Consider the following 23,548-nt stretch of genomic DNA (forward strand, 5'->3'; position numbering starts at 1 on the left):
AAAATCCTGGAGCCAGAAAGATAGTACAGGAGGCAGGGTGTTTGTCTTACAAGTGGCTGATTTGGGTTTGATCCCAGCATTCCATATGATCCCCCAAGCACCTCCAGGAATGATTACTAAGCACAGAGCCAGGTATAAGTCCTGAGCACCACCAGGTGTGGTTCCAAAAAAAGGTTCATCATGTTAAAACTAATTGATGCTTATTTTGTATCATTATATTTTCACTTATGTTTAGAAAAGAATTTTGCCATGGGAAAATAAAGTGGCAAACCAGTGTTGGATACAGAACCTTAATTGGGGGCCAGAGAGATAGCATGGAGGTAAGGTGTGTGCCTTGCATGCAGAAGGTCGGTGGTTCGGATCCCGGCATGTGGTCCCCTGAGCACTGCCGGGTGTGGCCCAAAAACAAAGGAAAAAGAAAAGAAAAGCTGGGCAGATATCCAGTGTCAAATACGGACTTTTTCTAGGAAAAGCAAAAAAAAAAAAAAAAAAAAAGAACCTTAATTGCACTGAAAATTGTGAGGGCTTTAGAACTTAAATAGACATGCATATATAAAAAGAAATGGGTAATCCACACATATATTTCAGGAATAGTACTCCCACTATTTAGCCTTTTTATTTAGTTCCACTAAGATTGATTTTAAGCACACATAAGATTATCCTTTTTTTTTTTTTTTTTCAATAATTGTCTATCCTGTGATTTGGGAAACATATGTACTCTCAAATTTCCGATGAAACTTTTTTGTCATTTTGGTATGAAGTTCATGCCAAGAAACATACTGTAGTTAGAAGAGATTCAAAATGTTCATTGTAGTCATTGGAATTTTTCAGCGTTTAGCAATGGTACTATTCTTTGTATAGGAATATTGAAGTTTTGTTATGACTAGTATTTAATGAGTAAACTCTAGTTTCAAGATACTTCATTGTTTGAAGATCCTTCATTCTAAATTGCTTTTAAGTATATCTTTTGATGTATCCTCATTTATATATCACATAAATTATCACTCACCTTTAATGAAGTAAAACAAAATCTCATTCATTACTTTTCTTCATAGTCACAATATATTCAGAATAAATTCTTTAGAAAGATTTGACTAGTGTTTCTGAGAAAATTTCACAGCCATAGGAAATTTTCTTCTCCCTTTTCTCTTTTCTGTCTTCTCTTTGCTGTTAGCCTTCCCAGTCATGTTCCATCTCTGAGCCTGTAATACAAAAGGGGACTATGCATCTGCTTTACCTAAGGCTGAGAAATCAAAGCCTAGGCCATCTTGAAAAAGACCAAGGCTGGCAACTGAAGAGAATCCTTTTAGAAAGCAGATTTCCCTGGCATTCTTTACATGTAGTCCACATGTTAGAAATGGAAATCCCCTCCTACAGTGAGTTCTGTATTTAAAATGAAACAGTTTCAGGGATTCTGGGACGAGGGTGATGGCTTATAGGGCTGAAGCATTTGTTTTGCATGGGAGGTGGTACTGGTTCAAGTCTCCAAACATTCTTCCAAACATGTATATATCCAAATATATATTTGTATTTGTATATATTTCTTATTTATTTTTAAACAGTAGTTATAGTTACATTCTTATATCTAGTATAGCAATATAAAAATATAAAGTTAATTATGAAATATGTATATATAATTGAATTGTTTGTTTTGATTTGTTTGGGAACCACACACTCGGGGCTTATACCTGCCTCTATGCTCAGGAAATTACTACTAGTGTTTGGGGAGTCCATTTTTGATGACTGGGATCAAACTTGAGTTAGCCACCTGCAAGACAAGCCCTTTAACCCTGTACTAACTAAATGTTTACTGGTAAAATTCATACAAGTCACCATTAAACATGTGCACCTAATTTGGTGTGGAGGGGCCACACTACAGCACTCAGGGGTTACTCCTAGCTCTGCACTCAGAAATTGCCCCTGGTAGGCTCGGAAAACCATATGATATGCAGGGATTTAAACCATCATCAGTCCTGGGTTGGCCGCACTTTTGTTATCTCTCCAGCCCCAACTCATTTGTTTCTCAGTGTATTCTCTATATTGTGCTTATCAACCTAATACGAGAGTGTTTCTATCACGTCACTTTGACCACCAAAAGATGTGATATCTTTAATTTATTCCTAGTTTATCTTTCCCCATCTACTAACAATCATTTGTCTTATTGTCTCTGTGAATTTACTTGTTTTGAACATTTCATATAGAACATAGAGATGGGGGACCAGAGAGATAAAACGGTACAGCAGTAGGGCATTTGTCTTGCATGCAGCCCACCCAGGACAGACTTGGGTTCAATTCCCAGCATCCCAGATGGCCCCTCGAGCTTGCCAGGAGCAATGTCTGATTGCAGAGCCAGGAGTAAACCCTGAGTGCTGCCGGGTGTGACCCAAAAACAAATAAACAAAAAAAGAATATAGAGATGGATATATACAGAAGTAAAATTTGTTTTACATGCAACTGACCTCAGTTTCATTTGCCAGCATCACATATGGTCCCCCAAGTTCTGTCAAGGTTGATTCTAAGCACAAAGCCGGAGTAAGCTTGAATATCTTCAGCTGTGGTCCCAAAACAAAATAAACCCCCAAAGTTCATAAAATACTATATTCTTCTGTATCTGGTTTCACTTAACAGTATTTCCAAAGTTTATCATATTGCAGTGCTGTGGAAATACACTTTCTTTTTCATGAATATTCCATTGTCTGAAACCACGTTTTATCTTTTTTTTTTTTTTCAGTTGATAGACATTTGCACTGTTTCTGCTTTGGGTTTTTCATAGACATTTTGTGTCAAAATATCTGTGTACAAATTTTTATGCGGAGATGTATTTTCAGTTTTCTTTAATATATTTCTAGGCACCTTTAGAATTATACCTGCTGGGCCGGAGAGATAGCATGGAGGCAGGATGTTTGCCTTGCATGCAGAAGGACGGTGGTTTGAATCCCGGCATCCCATTTGGTCCCCTGTGCCTGCTAGGAGCGATTTCTGAGCACAGAGCTAGGAGTAACCCCTAAGCGCTGCTGGGTGTGACCCAAAAACCAAAAAGAGAGAGAGAGAGAGAGAGAGAGAGAGAGAGAGAGAGAGAGAGAGAGAGAGAGAGAGAGAGAGAGAGAGAGAGAGAGAAGAGAAAGAAAGAAAATGAATTATGCCTCCTGTAGTAACTCTTTAACCTGAAAAGAAATTACATGGCTGTTTCCATAGCACTGTTTAAATTTCCACTGGCCATTTTTGGGGGGAGGGGGCTCCATATATTGAATTTCAAAGGTCATTTCTTCTTGCCTTATATCAGTGGTCATTTTAGCAACCAACCTTTCCTCCCTTCCTTCTTTCCTGTGCCAGTGATTGAACCCAGAGTTATAAATATGCTATTCATGCTCTGACAGAGCCACTTCTTCATCCAGATTTTTCAAAATTTAAATGTGCCTGTTCTAATTGACTTTAGGCCTTCGTGGATCTGTAACATCAGCTTCTTTTGTTTTATAAATTTCTATTGCCTATGCGAAGGTGGTATCTGTGGCCCTTCAGATCACACTCAGATCATAATGCTGAAATGTGAGACTATACACATTAAATATTTGAGTCATAATTAACCTGCAGTTAATATGGTTCCTTCATATGCATAATGTTTTTTCTTTTTTTGATATTTGGTTTGTTTAGTGGGGGCCATACCAAGTGATGCTCGGGAGTTTCTCTTCGCTCTGCATTAGTTACTCCTGATGGACTCAGGGGACCATAGGGGGTGCTGAGGATCAAATCTTAGTTGGCCATGTGCAAAGGATATACCCTACCCACAATACTATCTCTCTAGACCCCATGTTTTTTTTTTCCCCATTTAGTTGGTTTTGCTTATATTTATCTCAAGATGTTTACCATTATAGTTCCTTTGTCATTGTGATATCTAAATATTTGCTTATTTTACTATGATAAAAGAATTAGCTTCCAACTTCCTTATATTACTGCTGCAAGATTTTGTGATAAAAATATAAAAGTATGGGGACTGGAGCGGTGGCGCAGCAGTAGGGTGTTTGCCTTGCACGTGGCTGACCTGGTGGTTCAATCCCCCAGCGTCCCATATGGCCCCCCAAGCCAGGAGCAATTTCTGAGCACATAACCAGGAGTTACCCCTGAGCATCACTGGGTGTAGCCCAAAAATAAAAAATAAAATAAAAGTATGTAGTCGAAGTAACTACTCTCTACCAGTAGGGCCATGTGGGAATCCAAATTCTTCCGATAGAAAAAAATAACATTTGTTTAAATTTGTAACCAAAACCTACTTTCAATGGTGATGTTTAGGAAAACATCCCTTAGAAGTTCTCATATTCCAGGATCCTTAGTAATACCACAGTAGTATGGTATTTGCCTTGCATGTGGCTGACACAGGATGGACCCAGGTTTAATCCTCGGCATCCCATATGGTCCCCTAAGCCTAACAGGAGCAATTTTAGTAAACTCTGGCTTGCCACCAAGTGTGGCCCAAAAACCAAAAGAAAAAAAAAAAGAACTTCCCATGTTCTGGCAAATTGATAATGTTATATATTTTTTTACTCCTAAGGAATTAAAACAACCAACCACAGACCACAACAAAGTATATTAAAGTTACCAGGGATCTTCCAAAAAGAAATATGCTCTCCAGCTACCTCCAGCTGAGACCTATGGCAGCAACAGTGCTGAGGCAGCAGCAGTATTCAGTACTGCAAGTTCTGCAGGCCAGTTTCAGCCTTGACTTGAGGAGTCCATTCGCCAGCTCTTCACCTCATGATAAAGTTCCCTAGGAAGACAGGGGCAGGGGAAAGTGGGAAGCCTTACCAATAACACAGTCCACTGTAGTCAGGGTCCTGCACTACTGGAATGTGTGTCATTCCAGTGTCATTGTGAGTGTCAACATCACAGGTTGGTCCCATTACAATCCTAGAGCATTGCAGTGAGGAATAGCCTAAAGGTGCCAGTCTAAGAATACTGTTACATAACAATTATGAGAAAAGCTCTTCCAACAAAGCTGCTCTATAATTTTGTCACAAACAGGACTTAGATATAAAGCTTCAAAGTCATTAGAGCCCAGCCCTTTAAACAAACCATGCGTAATATATCACTACAAAGTGAGTTACAAATAACTTAATTCTTTTGAATTAGAAGTATCAATGGAAAGCATCCCACTTCCTTATTAATAGGTAATCCTCAGGCATTAAATGCAAACATTATCAGGCATGAACCATCTGCTATAAGAAAATTTTTTATTTGGCTATCATAGACTTCTATAATCAAAGCTTTTTTAATCTGTTTTTAGATAATAGTTCTATTACAGTTACATTAAAAGTAGAATCATACTATGGTATGCTTCTTCATGACATAATCTTGTCTGCGTAATTGTCTTAGTAATCCTTAATGCTAGCTTCACTTGACTCGTTTTTTCAACTTTTGTGACTTTTGGCTTATAATAAAATTAAATGCACTTTTAAGTTTACTAAATATAATTTCACCATTAGTTGTCAGATGTCTTTTGAAACCCTACCCTCATTTTCACCCTAGATTGTATATCATTTTTACCCTGTATTGTTAGTGCAGCTTGTACATGTTTTTAAACTCATTGTCATTACTTTTCTCAATATAAGAGGTCAAAATTTAATGCATTAGGCTATAGGAAGAGACTATGGAGATGAGTATAAATAGATTAAAAAGAATTTTGTTGAAAGAAAGCCATAGTCACACCTACTCAATTGTGACTGCTTTGTTTGATGTATTAGTTATTAAGTTTTCCCCAAAAAATGCAATGATTGTGCAGCCAGGGAGATAAATCAAGTGGTAGAGTAGCTGCATGTGGGAGGCCTTAAGTTGACTCCTTAGCACTACTAAGTATTCTGAGTAACACTGAGGGTTTCCTCTATTAAATAAAAGAAAAAGATGGAAGGACAAAACGAAAGAAGGAAAAAAGGCATACATTCTGTTATATGGCTAGTTATTCTCTCTGGAAAGATTACAGAATGTTCCTTGAAGTAAATGAGGTAGAAATCTCAATATTTCTTTTCTCTCTGCTGCTTAGCTAACATTATATTGCTTTCTACATCAAAAATGAGGAGCCTACCCAGGATGCAAGAGAAGACAGTGGAGTGTTTATTATCTCAACATTATTGCTGATAGTTGTGAAGAACAAAATAAAAGTAGATTTTTCCCCTTTTAGGTTTTTTGGGTCACACAAGGCTTACCCATGGCCCTGTGCTTTTTTTGGTTTTAGGGCTACACCCGGTGAAACTCAGGGGTTACTCCTGGCTATGTGCTTGGAAATCGCTCCTGACTTGGGGATCATATGGGATGCTGGGGGATCAAACTGCAGTCATCCTAGACTAGCGCCAGCAAGGCAGACACCTTACCACTCCTCGCCACTGCTCCAGCCCCTGGAAATTATTTTTTAATTACTTTATATTAAACACTGAATGCAAGGTTGTTCATAACACAGTTGGATTTTTTTCACAGATAGAAAATGATTCATAATTGAGTTTCAGTTATACAATGTACAACAGTGGACATTTCCCACCACCAGTGTCCCTGGTTGCTGTCTGCCCTCCCCCTGCCTATGGGGATCTTTCTTTGTCTCTCACTGTCTCTGTCACTCTCCCTCTCTCCTTTCTCCCCCCTCCCCTTTTAGACACCGTGGTTTGCATTATTGTTGTTGCTGATGGGATATCATGCCTATCACTTTATATCCTTTTAGCACCCAATTCTTTGGAGAGATCATTTCTAACTATCATTGTCAGTGTTGACCATTCTCTACCCTAACTATACTACTCCACTATTTATAGGAAGCTTTGTATCCTGAACTGGTCTTCTTGGCCCTTATCTTTATTGTCTTTTTTATCATTACCATACTCTTTCATTTTTCTTCTATCACACAAATTAGTGAGATCATTCTATGTCTATTCCTCTCCCTCTGACTCATTTTGCTCAACACAATACTTTCAATATCCATCCATATACTAGCACATTTCATAACTTCATTTTTCTAAGAGCTGTATGGTATTCCATTATGTAGTTGTACTAGAGTTTCTTTATCCACTCATCTGTTCTGGCACTTAGGTTTTTTTCTAGACTCTGGCTATTGTGAATTGTGCTTCAATGAACATAGGGATACAGAGGGCTTTCCTACATTGTGTTTTGGGGAAGTTATTTTACATGAGTTTTTGGCCCTTGTTAAGATCACCATATAGGGGAAATTGTTAAGCCATAGTTTTGAAATAAAGATTTCCCTTTCAGGTTCCTACCATTTCCCCTCTCTAATTAAAAAAAAAAAAGAAAAAGAAAAAGGAAAAAATCAGGGGCCAGCGAGGTGGCGCTAGAGGTAAGGTGTCTGTCTGCCTTGCAAGCGCTAGTTAAGGAAGGACCACGGTTCGATCCCCCGGCATCCCATATGGTCCCCCCAAGCCAGGGCAAATTTCTGAGCGCTTAGCCAGGAGTAATCCCTGAGCATCAAACGGGTATAGCCCGAAAAAACAAAAAAAAATCTCTACTGCTCAATGATACAGCTTCTTTGAACTAGGAAGGATAATGTAACCTGAGTTTCTCCTCTGAAATAGTACATCTTATTAGCTAAAGAATGGATAGGTGAATTGCTTGTAGTCCTAATTTTGCAATATTTTTGAGACAAACAGTAAAAACCAGCATAATTAGAACCATGTCCACCAGAAAGAAGTTATATCCCTCTCTGCATCCTATTATCCTAACAAGTGACAAGAGCCATAATTAGAACCATGCCCACCAGAAAAAAGTTATATCCCTCTCTGCATCCTATTATCCTAACAAGTGACAAGAGCTGAAATCTACACAAAAATGAAAAAAAATACATTAATATTGTTAAAACTTCACTCTAAAAAGCAGCGAGCTTCTCTCTCCTTGTTCTCCCCCCAATCCTTCTTTCTCCTCCCTTCTTTTCCTTACTCTCTCCCTCCCCCCATCCTACTTCCCCAATGTATTTGGGTTTGTTTTGTTTTGTTTTGTTTTTGTTTTGGGCCACACCCAGCAGTGCTCAGAGGTTACTCCTGGCTATCTGCTCAGAAATAGCCCCTGGCAGGCACTGGGGACCATATGGGACTCCGGGATTCGAACCAACCACCTTAGGACCTGGATCAGCTGCTTGCAAGGCAAACGCTGCTGTGCTATCTCTCCAGCCCTGTATTTGGTTATTTTAAACTTACAGATGAGGGGCTGGAGAGATAGCACAGCGGTAGGGTATTTGCCTTGCCCGCATCCAGTCTAGGACAGATGGTGGTCTGAATCCCAGCATCCCATATGGACCCCCATGTTTGCTGGGAGCAATTTCTGAGCACAGAGCCAGTAGTAACCGCTGAGCACTGCCGGTGTGATCCAAAAACAAAAAACAAACAAAAAATTGAAGATGAGTTAATCTCCTTTTCAGATGCTCCCTATTCCTTTTGGTAGCATTTCACTTTCCTAAAGATCCCAAATTGAAATTGACTGGTGTTTCATCTTAATTTTCTGTATCTAATTTTTTATTTATTATTTCCTTTGCTCAGTTTTGTTTCTGTTCCCACTGTTGCAGTCCACATCAAGCTTTTACTAATGGCTTAGAATGCCACAATTATAATTTACTCAAACAGGTATTCGTCATGTCCCTTCCCTCAACAAGTCCATTCTTCATCGAGCTATTAGGGCAGTCCCACCAACATTTAACTCAGAGTAAGGCAGACTTTTATTTACTATCAGTTTTAATGACCAGGATCCCTGTTCCTACAACAAATTTTGCTTGAAATGTAAGACCCACCCTCCTGAGTGGTGCACTCAGACGTCGCTCCTGGCTTGGGGGACCATATGGGACACCGGGGGATCGAACCGTGGTCCTTCCTAGGCTAGTGCAGGCAAGGCAGGCACCTTACCTCTAGCACCACCGCCCGGTCCCATTATTTTTCTTTTTTATCCTTTTTTTTTTTTTTTGGAGGGGGGGAATCACACTCAGGGGTTACTCCCTGGCTCTAGGCTCAGAAATTGCTCCTGTCAGGCTCCGGGGACCATATGGAATGCCAGGATTAGAACCACCAACCTTCTGCATGCAAGGCGTGCTATCTCTCCGGCCCCTTTTTTATCCTTTATTGTGTCCATTGTTTCCTCCAAAGCATCTTTCTTAGTACTGTGGCATTGCTTAAAATGCTAGTGCAGTGAATCATGCAAAATGCTTTTCCTTTTCATATCTTTCTGTTCTTGCCTTCAAGGCTTCCACATCTTTTAAAGTGTTAGAAGCAACTCCATAGAGGCATTCCTTAACCTACCTTTTGTGAATTTCTTTTTTTTTTTTTTTTTTTTTTGTGGTTTTTGGGTCACCCCCGGCAGTGCTCAGGGGTTATTCCTGGCTCTAGGCTCAGAAATTGCTCCTGGCAGGCACGGGGGACCATATGGGACACCGGGATTCGAACCGATGACCTCCTGCATGAAAGGCAAACGTCTTACCTCCATGCTATCTCTTTGGCCCCACCTTTTGTGAATTTCCATGGCTGAGATATTTTTCTTGGACAAGCAGCTTAGGTATATATTTTGTAAAACTCTCCATTTTTTTACTACTCAATTTCTTCTAATATTGTAATTAACTAATAAAAAATAATCAAAACTGCACAAATTTTATTTCATTTAAAAAAAACTTAGGGGGGCCAGAGAGCTAGCATGGAGGTAAGGTGTTTGCCTTGCATCAGAAGGATGGTGGTTCAAATCCCAGCATCCCATATGGTCTCCTGAGCCTGCTAAGAGCAATTTCTGAGTATAGAGCCAGGAGTAACGCCTGAGCGCTGCTGGGTGTGACCCAAAAACAAAAAAACAATACTCCCCCCCAAAAAAAACTTAGATTGGAAGTATAGCACAACAATGACCCACCCAATTTGGTCACTGGCTCCACCTGGTTCCCTGAGCACCACTGGGAAAGAATCCTGAACATGAAACCAAGAATAATGAAAGAAAAAAAGAGGATGGGGTCCAAAGGCCAAGTGGTCTCAGATGCGTTGGTGGAGATAAAAAAAAGGATAGATTTAAATACATAAGCCAAAGTCAGCAATAGAATCAAGAGACTCAAACTATAACAATCCATACTTAAAATTGGCCTGTTACAGTGGCAGGCCAGACTGTTAAGTGTGGAGGTATAGGATGCAGGCTGTAAATTTTGGTGGATGGAGGTCAACACTGGTGGTGGGAATGGCCCTAATTCACTGTCACTGTATTTCTGAAATTCAACTATAAAGGACTTGTAATTCACAGTGGTTTAAATAAAAATTAAAACACTAATATCTGATTTGAAAATTTGGGTAAATCTTTTTTTTTTTGGTTTTTGGGTCACACCCAGCAGTACTCAGGGGTTACTCCTGGCTCTACACTCAGAAACCGCTCCTGGCAGGCTCAGGGGACCATATGGGATGCCAAGATTCGAACCACCATCTCTTCGGCCTCATTGATAAATCTTTTTTAGGGGTGTATCCTGAACATTAGTGTTGATGGTTTTATTTGTTTATTTTTGGTCCATACCCAGCAGTACTCAGGATTTACTCCTGGCTCTGCACTCAGGGATTATGTCTGATGGGTTCCAGTGACCATACAGGGTGCTGAGAATCAAAACGAGGTTGGCCATTTTCAAGGCAAACACCCTATGTCCTGTAATATCTTTCTGACCTGAACAATAAATGTTTGAAGTTTTTCAGGATACTGTAATTTTTGAAGACAGAATTGATTATCACCACACTTAATATAGTACAAGTATTTAGTGTGCTAGGTAGAAATGCCAGATTTTTTTTGAGGGGGTGCTTAAAGGCTCTTTGCTTTCTCCTTGAGTAATGAAGAGGATAAATGAGTGAATGACAATAGCAGTATCAGCTCTCATTAGCATATTTTATTTTATAACAATAGATTTCAAAATTGTAGCTCACATACAAGTGGATTTTTAAATCATAAAGTCTACTCTGTTCTTAAAATGAATCATGTGTGAGCTGGTGTGGTGTAGTGGTTAAAAGCACAAACTAAGTGGGAGTATTTCTGGGGTGGTTTGCTCATCTCTGACTGACTTGTGACCTTCACTTGATCCTCCTCAATTTAACACTTGCTGCAACTTCACAGAAAGGTTGAAGACAAACAAGTGAGTTTCATAAAGAAAAATTATTTTTACAAACTTGGAAATCACTGTAGCTTCCTATGTTTGACTCAGTGGTTGAGATCTTACCACAAAGGGAACAACTGGAAAAAAATTCTGGCACTCTACAAAGGAAATGAATTCCTCAGCTTCCAATTTAAGAAGCCACCCACCACCCATTTAATTTTTTTTTCCATCTTTAAAATATCTTAATTTTGAACTCTGCTCTAGCACTTAGCATTTGTCTTCTTGTCAGTAGTAAAGCCATATTTATTCTTAACTTTAAAACAACATTAATAGCAGCTAGGAAAGTGCCATGAAGTCACTGAACTAACCACTTGTAGAGACAGTGACTTCATGGCACTTTCCTAGCTGCTATTTTATGGAAAGGAAAGGAATGAGTGCTATTACCTTCTTGTACCCCAGTGGTTAATGGGTTACTTTGGAGAGGAAACCAGGGGCTGCAGATTAGACAGATGAGTAAAGACAGTTGCTGCAGTCTTTTCTACATTCTCACAGTAAAGAAATAAACAAGTTCGGGAAAGTGTGTTAAATATGAACTACTATTTACTTACATCTAAGGACTAGGAATAAATCAATAGGTGAAATTTCTTTTGAAAGTTTATACTAGTTATTGAGAGGTAGTTTGCAAAAAACTCTTGGGTTTGTGAGGCCCTCCAGTTTCTGAAAATAGATGTCATTTTCTAACACCCATCGTGTTAGTTACTGGTCACAGCTCCCTTTGTTTCAGTTTTGAGAGTATGTGAAGGAAGACACTCTAGTTTAATCCTTTATTGTGTAGCATTTGTCCATATAGAGGAAGGAAAGTAAGAAACTCATTTAAAAGAGTGACAATTGCTGCTTTGTAGAAACAAAGGGGTTTTGAGACTTCACAGATCTACAGTATAATACTGTGATAAAGGTGTCTATTCATCTGTCATTTTACACTATTAACAAGTGTGACTATGGACAAATCTTTTATCTTCTTAAAATCTCAGATATTTCAGCTGTCAAAATGACAAGATGGGTATATTGACACTGAATTGCATTTGAGGAAAGTAAATGGTCTGTATAGACTCTGCAGTTATTTTTGGTTTTGTTTGGGTCTTTTGAGTTACACTCAAGGGCTTACTCCTGGCAATGCTTGGGGGCCTAGATGTGAAGCCAGAGATTGGATGGGGGTTAGCTGCATGCAAGACAAGCACCTTAACCCCTGTACTATCTCTGTAGCCCAAAATCGTGAAATTGAATCTCATTACTTTTCAGTTTCTTCGGTTACCCTGGCTATCATTAAAACTTTTATTTTATTTTTTTTTACCCCCAGAGTTGTCAAATACAATAATATCTGTGCTCATTTAATTGGTTAAGTGACAGACATAGTGTCTGTGCATATGAACATTGAAAGTATTTCTTTAACATAAATACTCTTTCTTTTGTTTTATTTTTGTTTGGGGACCATACTCAGCAAAGTTCAGGGGTTATTCCTGGTGCTGCACTCAGGAATCACTCCTGGCCATCTCAGGGATTATATGGGATGCCCATCCAGGATAGAACCTGGAGCCAAGTATCTCACACACTGTGTTATTGCTCTGGCCCCCTAACAAATACACATATCCCTTCCAAACCTAATTTTGGAAGGCCAAGTGAATCTTAGAACAGTTCTTCATTATCTTTCAGCAGTCTGTCCATGTTTATTCCCTTTCTGCATAGTTTTCAACAGAACAGGTTTCCATACTACAGCAGAACTCTGTATGAACCCAGCAATTTCTCAAATCTGATAGGTACAGAAAAGTATGTGGCTTTTCACTTCCTCTCCTTTGCTTCAACCCCAAACCAGAGAGAAGTATGGTTTCTGGTGGCATTTATTTGTACAGACATTCTCACCGCTTTTTCTTCCTCTCTGATTATGCTGGATAGGAGAAGTACTATTTAGTTTTATTTTATAATAGCCTGCCATTCTGATTATGCAAGTTTAGATAAATCAATAATAAATACTCAGAAACACTAAGTTATTACCTCTTTGAGTTTTGAGCATCAGATTAGAGAAAATTTGTGCTCTGTCATTTCAGGCAAGAGCTATATTTTCACATACTCAGGAAAGGATAATTCAGACCAGGCTGTGATTTCTAGGCTTCCTGGAGAACATGATGGCTTCCTTAGACTCTAAATGAATATAGTAAGCAAAGCAATAGAGACTGCAAAAGGTCACTTAGAAATCCAAGTTTAAGGTAGAGAGTACCTGGGGTAAGGTGCTTGCCTTGCATGCTGCAGACCCAGATGCAATCCCTCGTACTGCCTATGATCTGAGCTTTGAGCTCCACCAGGAGTATCACTACATGCGTAGCCAGGAATTAGTCCTACGCACAGCTAGCCAGATATGGCCCCAAAACAAAAGTTTTAAGTTTATGCTGATTTCAAGAGATGAGTGAGTCCGTTCTATCAGCTGTTTTTTCCACTTGCTCCATAAACACACGGTAGAGCTTTCTCATTGACTGGACTCAACCAAGAAACTACAGTGACTCTAATTATGAATATAAGGATTTATAAAAGGATATTTTTTAATTAAAAAACCTCTCTTGCTTCCTTCATCAACTTCTGAAATTCTTTTCTGTATATAATTCCTATTAACCAGATGTTGTTTGATAGTTCGGTAACAACAAATGGTGTGTTCCTGTCCTGACCTGACTGGAATGTGGCCTCTCCTTTTGATGTGGAGCATATGTGGAGCAGTCAGCTCAATCAAGACCTTATCAATAAGATGCAGGTTGACAAATTTGGCTTTTTTCTTTTGTCATACCATTTACCATATGGTAAAGAACTAGCTCTAGAAGGCTATGTGTCTTTTTAGAATAAAGATTTGAATTAGTAAGAGTTTTCAGAAGTCACCTCTCATTTGTGATTTATACACTGCAAATTATTAAGTTGTTTTTTCTGTTATGGTCTTTCAGCATTGACTATGATAAAAAACCCACTTATTGTCTCCGTTAGAGGATTTTCTTTATACATCAAAACAGTTAAGGGAAATAAAACATAAAAATCTTTTGATTTTGCTTACTGCCAGTCACCTTCTGTTGATTATTTTTAAAGTTTTGGCCACATAAAACACATTATTAAATACTAATTGTGGTCTATTTTTGTCTGTGTAATAAAGATTGGGTTAATTTTAATGTGTTTTCACCATTAGGACTGTTAGAACTAGCATAGAAGCTTAGCTCCTTTTAATTTAAAATGGAGTTTTTCTTTTATAATTAATTACTAATTTATAATTCATAAATAATTAATTTAATAATGGAAGTTTTATGTGTTGAAAGGTTCAAACAAATAACTGATTTATTACCATCTTAATAGAAGTAAGATAAATAGAGAGAAAGAAGGAGCCTAGGTTTTCATTTTAACCAAAAGGGGAAGAGGCAGTCCATAAATCTAAGATTTTATTTTAAAACTAGCAGGTAAGGATTTTGCCTTGCATGTGTCTGACCCAGATCCTATCCCCAGCATCCACTATTTCCCTCAGTCCCACCATGAGTGAGTCCTGAATATAAAGCCAGGAGTAAGCCTTGAGCATCACTGGCTCTGACCAAAATAAAAAGAAAGAAATGAAATAAAATAAAGCTAATTTAGATGCAACAGCTTTTTTTCCATGGCATCTTTCTATGGGAATGAGAGGTATGTTGTTTTATGTTTCAAGGTAATAAATTTGGGTATTTTCTGGCACCACATTTTAGGAAAAGAATCTAGAAAGTGACATAAAGAATACCAATCTTACTATAAAATACCAATCTTTTTTTGGATTTTGAGTCACACCCAGTGGGTGCTCAGGGTGTTACTCCTGGGGCTCTTGTGCTCCGAAACCACTTAGGCATGCTAGGGGGGACCCATATGGAGATGTTGGGATTCGAACCTTCTGGTCAGTCCTGGTGTCAGCAGCATGTAAGGGCAAACACCCTACCACTGTGCTATCTCTTCAGCCCCAAAGACTAGCCAATCCTTATTCTAACAATACCAATCTAATACCAGGTAAGGCGGAGTACAGATGATATCTGTGAGGAACGATTAAAGATCTGTGAAATAATTGGGACAAGAGATGGCTGGAGAGATAATGCTAGTGGTAGGGCATTTTGTCATTGCATGCAGCAAACCCAGAAGGGACCTGTTTTGATTCCCCAGCCTGCCCGGGGCCAATTTCAGAGTGTGGAGCCAGGAGACTAACCCCCTCGAAGTGCTGCTAGGTGTGGTCCCCCAACAACCAATCAATCAATAAAATTTAAAAATAATACTATTTTAGGGGCCATAAGATGATAGCACAGCTGTAGAGTGTCCTGCCTTGCTCGCTGCCGACACTAGATGGTATCCCATATGGTCCCCCAAGCCTGCCAGGAGTGATTTCTGATCACAGAGGCAGGAGTAACCCGATATCGCTGGGTGTGACCTCTAAAAAAAAAAACTGAAAAAAATAAAAGATCTTGAAATTAAAGAACCATCATCTGGAATATGAATGAATAACTTCTTAAAGATTTGCCAAAAACATGGATAACCAAAGAGATAATAATGGAGTTAAGGCATTGCCTTAATTAAGTTTCCCTTGGTTCAAACCCTAACACCATACAAAGTTCCCAGTAGTGATCCCTGAATACAGAGCTCTGAGCACTGCAGGGCTTATGTTAGGAAAAAAAAAAAAAAGTGTTCCCAAAAGGACCAGAGAGACCAGATACCACATGTTTTCAGAGCACTGCCAGAAGTGCTGTTACCCCAGCACTGAAGAGATAGGAGTAGTCCCAAATAATTGTCAGGTATAGCCTAAGAGGGAAGAAGGGAGAGAAAGAGGACGAGAGAAATTTTGTGAGGAACAAAAATCTGCAAGAGATATTTAGATTATATCATGAGAAACATTGCATATAATATAGTTTGTAACCATTGCAAAAAAAAGGAAAAAAAACTTGCTAACACTAGGAAGTATAAGATCCCTCCATTAAGATCAGGGAGGGTTTATTGGCAGGCATATTAAAAACCAGATTACTCATTAAGAAAAGATCTTGAGTGACTGGGAGACATGATACAGCTGGTAGGCTCAGTCTCTCACCCAGCTAACTCAGGTTCAATTCTGGGAAGCCCATATGATCTCCTGAGCCCACCAGGAGTGGTTCCTGAGTACAGAACCAGGAGTAATCTCTGAGCAACACCAGGTGTTGCCCAAAAATAAAAATAGAAAGGAAAAGAGAAGATCTTGAGTTTCTTTTCATAAATCAATTTTCTTGCTTTTTTTTTTTTAACTGGTTTCTGGAGATCAACCCTGAGTCAGCCACCTCAGGTAATACTCTACCCACTGTACTATCACTCCAGCCCCAGAGGATCAATTCTTTTTTCTTTTCTTTTCTTTTTTTTTTTTTTTTTTTTTTTTTGGTTTTTGGTTTTGGGGTCACACCCGGCAGCGCTTAGGGGTTCCTCCGGGCTCTATGCTCAGAAATCGCTCCTGGCAGGCTCGGGGGATGCCTGGATTCATATGGGATGCCCGGATTTGAACCAATGACCTTCTGCATGCAAGGCAAACACCTTACCTCCATGCTATCTCTCCGACCAGTTGAGTTGAACAGTTGAGTTGACTTCTTATGTTTTTGGCTCGTGTGTGTGTGTGTGTGTGTGTGTGTGTGTGTGTGTGTGTGTGTGTGTGTGTGTGTGTGTGTGTGTGTGTGTGTGTGGTTTGTGGTTTTTAGACTACAATTAGTGGTGCTTGACTCATACTCCTGGCTCTGCACTCCGGGCTCACTCCTGGTGGTAGGTACTTGGGGGACCATAAATGGTAACAGGGATCAAACTCAGGTTATTCAGAGATGCAGGGCAAGCACCGTACCCCCTGCCTCTTTTGCCCAAAGCCCTAGTTTTGCATTACATTCTGCTACCTTCATTGGCCTAAAAGTAGGATTCATTCTAGAATGTAGCAATAGCTAAAAATGCACAGAAGTTAGCATCTCTATTAGTTGGCATGTGTATTGCATACAGTGTATATTGATTTAAGTTGCTGTTCCTTGGATGAAATCAGTCTTTGGGCATGAAGATGTTCCTTTCATCTTTTGCCTGGGAGATGCTCCCCATAGAATTCTCCTCTGCTGAATCCGCCCCTTGTCCAGTGTCATCAGGACTGGAGGTGAAGGAAGCTACTCACTGAGCCTGCACAGGGGCACTTAGCACTGTGTCCTTGATAACACATGTGTACTAGGACAGGTAGAAGTATGAAAGGGAAATGCTGGAACATATGGTATCTATAGATTTTTATGTCTGATTTACCTGATGAATCTGAATTCATCTCACCTCAAGTCTGAAATAGTCTAGCAGGAAGATGCTACTGTATAACAAAAAAGAATCAAAATGAATTTTTTCCCTTCCTCTAAGAATGAAAGGGGGAGGAACATAAAATGATAGTATAGAAGGTAGGCGTGCTTGCCTTGCACAAGCCAATCCAGGTTCAATCCCTGGCATTCCATATGGTCCCCCAAGCACCCACCAAGAGTGATTTCTGAGTGCAGAGCCAAAAGAAACCCTGAATAAACCATGCCCCCCCCCAAAAATGAATAAAAAGATGGAAAATTTCTAAAAAGATAAAACATGTCAGAAACACAGGAAATAAGTAGCCCTCCTTTATTCCTTTACTCAGCAAGTATTGGCCATCTGCATATGTGGGAGCGACTGAACCAGAGTGTGGCCATTTCCCTTGGGAAGCTTACCTTTTCTGTCTATAAACCAACATGGTAAGCACTGTCTGTCCTGCTTGCAAACCACTGAGATAAAGCCAAGTAGTAAGGGCAGGTTATAAGAATGATTGCATATGAAAGAAGTGACACTAAAAGATAAGGATCTGAGGGACAAAGGTTATCCCCAGGGACCAGAGCCAGCTAAAGTGAGGGCAGATTCTGAGGGGTTTTTTTTCCTTTGGGGGGACTGAGGAGGATGTGGTAGTTCTTAGGAAAGTTTACAGGCATGACTGGATACTATGTGGTGTCACTGATGAAGGTTTATATGCTTGCTGCTCTTTGTGCTTTCTTTATCTTGCTTGGAATGGGAAACAAACTTAACTTTTCACAACTGATGCAAGGTTATTCTGTGTGGGTACATTAGAATTGATGGGGCAATTTCTCTCTCTGGCTGGGAAGATTTGATGAGCTTATTTGGGATTTCTTTAAGCAGCTTTGTTTTCTCAGTACCTGGATTTTTTTAAACAAAGTATATTCCTCTATTTTCTTCCCCCCCACACTCTTTCTCTTTCTTTCTTTCTTTCTTTTTCTTTCTTTCTTTCTTTCTTTCTTTCTTTCTTTCTTTCTTTCTTTCTTTCTCTCTTTTCTCTCTCTCTCTCTTCTTTCTTCTTTCTTTCTTTCTTTCTTTCTTTCTTTCTTTCTTTCTTCTTTCTTCTTTCTTTCTTTCTTTCTTTCTTTCTTTCTTTCTTTCTTTCTTTCTTTCTTCTTTCTTTCTTTCTTTCTTTCTTTCTTTCTTTCTTTCTTTCTTTCTTTCTTTCTTTCAAACAAAATTGTTTATGCTTGATGCTTTACATCCACTACACCAACCCACCAAGTGCAGAAATCTCTCAACCACAGTAACTAGATCCTCTTCAACTTTTCCATCCTTCTCCCCACCTTTGATAACCTCAATTCTATGATCAGAGGCCAAGGGGTTTGTTTTCATTGGACCATCTGTTCTCGCTTTGTTTCTCTTTATTTTTCATATGTTTAATATCATCTGGTATTTTGTAGTTTTCTTTCTGATTTCTTTTGCCTAGTTACTGTGATGGCTGATCTTGTTGAGCCCAAATGCCCAAACTGCCGCACAAAACCAATTTCCTCAAAAGTGCAGCACGTCAATTAAACCTTAATAATAAGATTTTAGTATCTAAAAACTATGTGGCATGTGCCGCATATCTTAATTGCAGACCTTCCCGCGTGCCAGCTGTAAGGCCTTCGCGTGCCATAGGTTTGCATTCATACCGTACGACCTCTTACAGTTCCATGTTGTAGCAGAAGATAAAATTTCACCATTTCTTACCGCTGAGTAATGTTCCATTGTGCAGATATAAGTGCCACAATTTCTTTTTTATAATTTAATTTACTTAATTTAAAGAGCATGTCTCACATAGTTGATATAATTGGTCATAATACATTTGTTCCCATGTAAGTGGAAGAGTAATTAAAAAAAAAGAAAGTACAGCAACAAGCAAATATGTGAATGAATATTATTGTATCTTCACTGAAGTCATTAAATCATTGTCAGAAGGTTTAGTAAGTTCTTACTGCTGGTTGACCATTTTATTTGTTTCTGAACATTAGGTGGCTTCAGAGAAACATTGGTTTCTAAATTGTGTATGACAGTATTAAACAAAAATGGACTTGTCATGCAGCCACAAATGCATCCATGTGGTCTAGGATTTCCAAGCACTATTGTTAATACTGTTGCTTTTGTAGAGCTTATTTTCTGCTGCCAGGGCTTCCAGAACTACAAGAAATGTTGGGAGTGTGCCAGTACTCCAAAAAAGTTCTTGTGGTACCAGTCCAAATATCATCATACCTGGAATTTTGGCCAGAATGGCATTTATAGAAGAGCGGTGAAGCAGAGCCATTAGTGAAGCAGCAATTGTAGTTGATGAGTGCAGCAGGTATTGCTTCAGCAGGGCAGGGAATTGGCCCACCCTCTCCTCATGAGACTGCCAACTTTCAGCTCTGTGGCCAGTGTACCCATAATTTTTCACAACTTGCTTTATATCTCTTTTGAAAAAATGTCACAGGTTCTTTAACTATACATAGAGTTGGGTACTTGGGTTGTTTCCAAATCTTGTCTGTCCTGTTTGTTCCATTCAATGGACATAGGCATGCATGTGTGTGTGTGTGTGTATATATATTTTTTTTTGGGAGGGGGGGGGCCACACCCAGCGGTGCTCAGGGGTTACTCCTGGCTGTCTGCTCAGAAATAGCTCCTGGCAGGCACGGGGGACCATATGGGACACCGGGTTTTGAACCAACCACCTTTGGTCCTGGATCGGCTGCTTGCAAGGCAAATGCCGCTGTGCTATCTCTCCAGGCCCCGCATGTATATTTTTTAATTAGTGGTTTGTTCTTGTTGATGGATCATATGGTAGTTCTATTTTGAGACATTTCCACATCCTTACCAGCACTTGTTTCTGGTCTTTTTGATATAGGCCATTCTTATTAGTGTGAGCTGATATCTCACTGCTGTTTTTGTTTGCATTTCCCTGTTAATAAGTGATGATAAGCACTTTTTCAAGTCTGTTAACCATCTGTATGAAATGTCTGTTTGGGACCTCTCTGTTTTTGTTTCCTTGTGGAATTTTGTGATTTGATTTTTTTGGATATTTTTGTTTTGTTTTATTTTTATTTTTTTGGTTTTTGGGCCACACCCGGCAGTGCTCAGGGGTTACTCCGGGCTGTCTGCTCAGAAATAGCTCCTGGCAGGCACGGGGGACCATATGGGACACCGGGATTCGAACCAACCACCTTAGGTCCTGGATCGGCTTCTTGCAAGGCAAACACAGCTGTGCTAACTCTCCGGGCCCAGTTTTGTTTTATTTTGGTTTGGTTTGGGGGCCATACCTGGTGATGCTCAGAGGCTACTCCTGGCTATGTGCTCAGAAATTGTTCCTGGCTTGGGGGACGATACGGGACACCACAATCTGTCCTGGGTCAGCTGTGTGCAAGGCAAATGCCCTACCACTGTGCTATTGCTCCAGCCCCTGTAATTTTTTTTTATATTCATTGAATATAAACTTAAGCTGGATGTATATTGTTTTGAATATTACTCCCATTTCATAAGGTGACTTTTTAAATTTTGTTTTACTGTGTTGGTGACCATTCAATACAAGTGAATATGTAAATACAGTGAGCTACATCCCCAGCCATTTAGTAAATCTTTATATTTTATGATTGATTGTTTTAGAGCTTTTTTAGGTTGATATAATCCTTTTTAATTGGATAGATTCCTGGTTGTTTATTTTAGCTTTGGATTTCCTTACCAGTAGAGTCAAATGCATGAAGAATCACGAAAGCTAATAGCATGGAGTTTGCTATCGAAAACTGTTCACTGGTTGGGGAAGGGGGCTTAACATTTAAGTATTTTTTTGTTTGTTTTGTTTTTGTTTTTGGGCCACACCCTGTTTTACTCAGGGGCTACTCCTGGCTATGCACTCATAAATTGCTCCTGACTTGAGGGACCATATGGGACGCTGGGGGATAGAACCACGGTGCGTCCTAGGTAAGCCACGTACAAGGCAAACGCCCTATCGCTACGCCACTGCTCTGCCCCCCTCTTTTTTAATTGGTTTTGGTCCATACCCAGTGGTGCTCAGGGGTTACTCCTAGCTCTGCATTCAGAAATCGCTCCTGGCAAGCTCGGAACCATATGGGCTGCCAGGAATCAAACCCAGGTCCGTCCTGGGTCCACTGTGTGCAAGGCAAACTTCCTACCACTGTGCTATCTCTCTAGCCCACATTTAAGTTTTTTATTTTTAAAATAAATTTTTAATTGTGTGCAGGTATGAGTGATAAATTCATTCCTGTTTTTTTTTTGTTTGTTTGTTTGTTTGGGAGCCATACCAAGATTTTTTCTGGGCTTAGTCATGGCACTTTGCTAAGGGATCACTTCAAACAGGGCTCAGGAAACCATATGGGGTTGTCATAGGTTGAACCTGGGTTGGCTGTGTTCAAGGCAAACATTCTGACCACTCTGTCTATTGCTCCAGTCCTAAATTAATTCTTTTTGCTTATGGCTATTCAGTTTTCCCAGCAGCAATTTTGAAGAGATTTTTATTTCTACATTTTATGCTTTTGGCTCTGTCATATTCATATATTTAAGGATTTATTCTGGGATATCAGTTGTATTCTGTTCACTGATTGGTCTGTGTATATCTACATTTATTCCAGTTCCAAAATGTCTTTCTTACTATAGCTTCGTAGTATACTTTGGGCCACATTTGTTGATGCTTGAGAACTATTCCAAGTTGACTGCTTAGGGGTTAGAAGGGACCATGAAGTGCTGGAATCAAACATGGGACTCTTTTTTTTTTTTTTTTTTTTTTTTGGTTTTTGGTTCACACCTGGCAACGCTCAGGGGTTACTCCTGGCTGTACGCTTAGAAATTGCTCCTGGCGGGCTTGGGGACCATATGGGTTGCCAGGATTCAAACCAATCTCCTTCTACATGCAAGGCAAACACCCTACCTCCATGCTATCTCTTTGGCCCAAACATGGGACTCTTTGATGCAAAGCCTGCTTTCCAGACATTGATCTAGCTACCAGTGCCTGGTTTATTGTTCACAATAGCTTTCTACAAGGGACTGGGAAATAATTCTAGTATTTTGTTTTAGGGCCTTACCCAGCAGCACTCAGGTCTTACTCCTAGCCCTGCACTCAAGAATCACTCTAGCCCAATGGGATGCCAGGTGTCAAACCCAAGTCAGTCATGCACAAGTTAAATGCCCTACCTGCTATGCTATCACTTTGGCCCCTGGGAGGGGATGGTGGGCACATGTCTTACATGCTCAGAAACTCTCCATAGGATCTATCATCACTATATAGCCTCATGAGCACTGCCTCATGTAGCCCAAGAGCCACTGAAAACCACCAGGTATAACCCTGGTAGTCCTAGAATCACTGGGCCCATTTTACCAGGCTCTTGCATTGAATTGTCTGTGCCAGTTAGCAAAAAGCCACCAAGAGTGCCTGAGTGTGACTCAGACATCTTTCAAAAAAAAAAAAGTAGAATAAATTTTTTTTTTCCTGTGTGGGACTGTTGATCTTGGGCTAGCAGGGAGCAAGCTAGCTTCAAATTTCTCCAGGTCCACATCTCTTTACCTCTGATTCTTACGTATCCAAAGACAGAGACCCATAGATGTGCCTTTGTTGGAAGGGGAATGAATTATTTTTTAAGGATTTTTTGTCTTTAGGACTTCCTATGTGTTTTATGCCATCTGCAAATAGTGATTATTTCTTATTTCTTACCTAGTAACTACGAGTGGAACTTCTAATACAGTTTGAACATTGTTGAGATAGACATCTTAGTCTTGCTCCTTTGTTAAAGAAATAGCTTCCAATATTTAACATTGTTATCTGGGGTTTGTCATATTTGGTATTTTTTATGTTGAGGTATGTTCCTCCTATCCTATTTTATTGAGTTAGTATGACCAGATATTGAATCTATTCAAAAGCTTTCTCTGTATATTGATATGATCATATGATTTTTATCACTTCCTTTGTTGATAAAGTATATTTTATTCATTGGTTGTGTATTTTAAACCAACTTAGCATCGTTTGATTAAATCCCATTTAATCAGGAGATGTGAACCACAAAGTGTGTTGTTAAATGTGGTTTGCCAAGATTTGTTGAGGATCTTTTCATCTGTATTGATCAGAGAAATTGATCTGTAGCTGCTTTTTTGTCCCTGTCTGTGTTTGGTATC

The 23,548-nt window shown here is 39.5% G+C and overlaps 1 protein-coding gene and 1 non-coding gene across 2 annotated transcripts in view; one reads left to right on the forward strand and one right to left on the reverse strand.

Annotated features, from left to right (window-relative positions):
• RPAP2 (RNA polymerase II associated protein 2) overlaps positions 1-23,548 on the forward strand; it is a 91,238-nt gene that overhangs the window by 60,529 nt on the left and 7,161 nt on the right. The window lies entirely within an intron of this gene.
• Positions 22,869-22,999, reverse strand: LOC126007764 (small nucleolar RNA SNORA38). Its single transcript, XR_007495249.1, has one exon. It is a non-coding gene; the product is annotated as a small nucleolar RNA SNORA38 (small nucleolar RNA).

This window comes from Suncus etruscus, chromosome 4 (assembly GCF_024139225.1).
Source record: "Suncus etruscus isolate mSunEtr1 chromosome 4, mSunEtr1.pri.cur, whole genome shotgun sequence".
NCBI lineage: Eukaryota > Metazoa > Chordata > Mammalia > Eulipotyphla > Soricidae > Suncus > Suncus etruscus.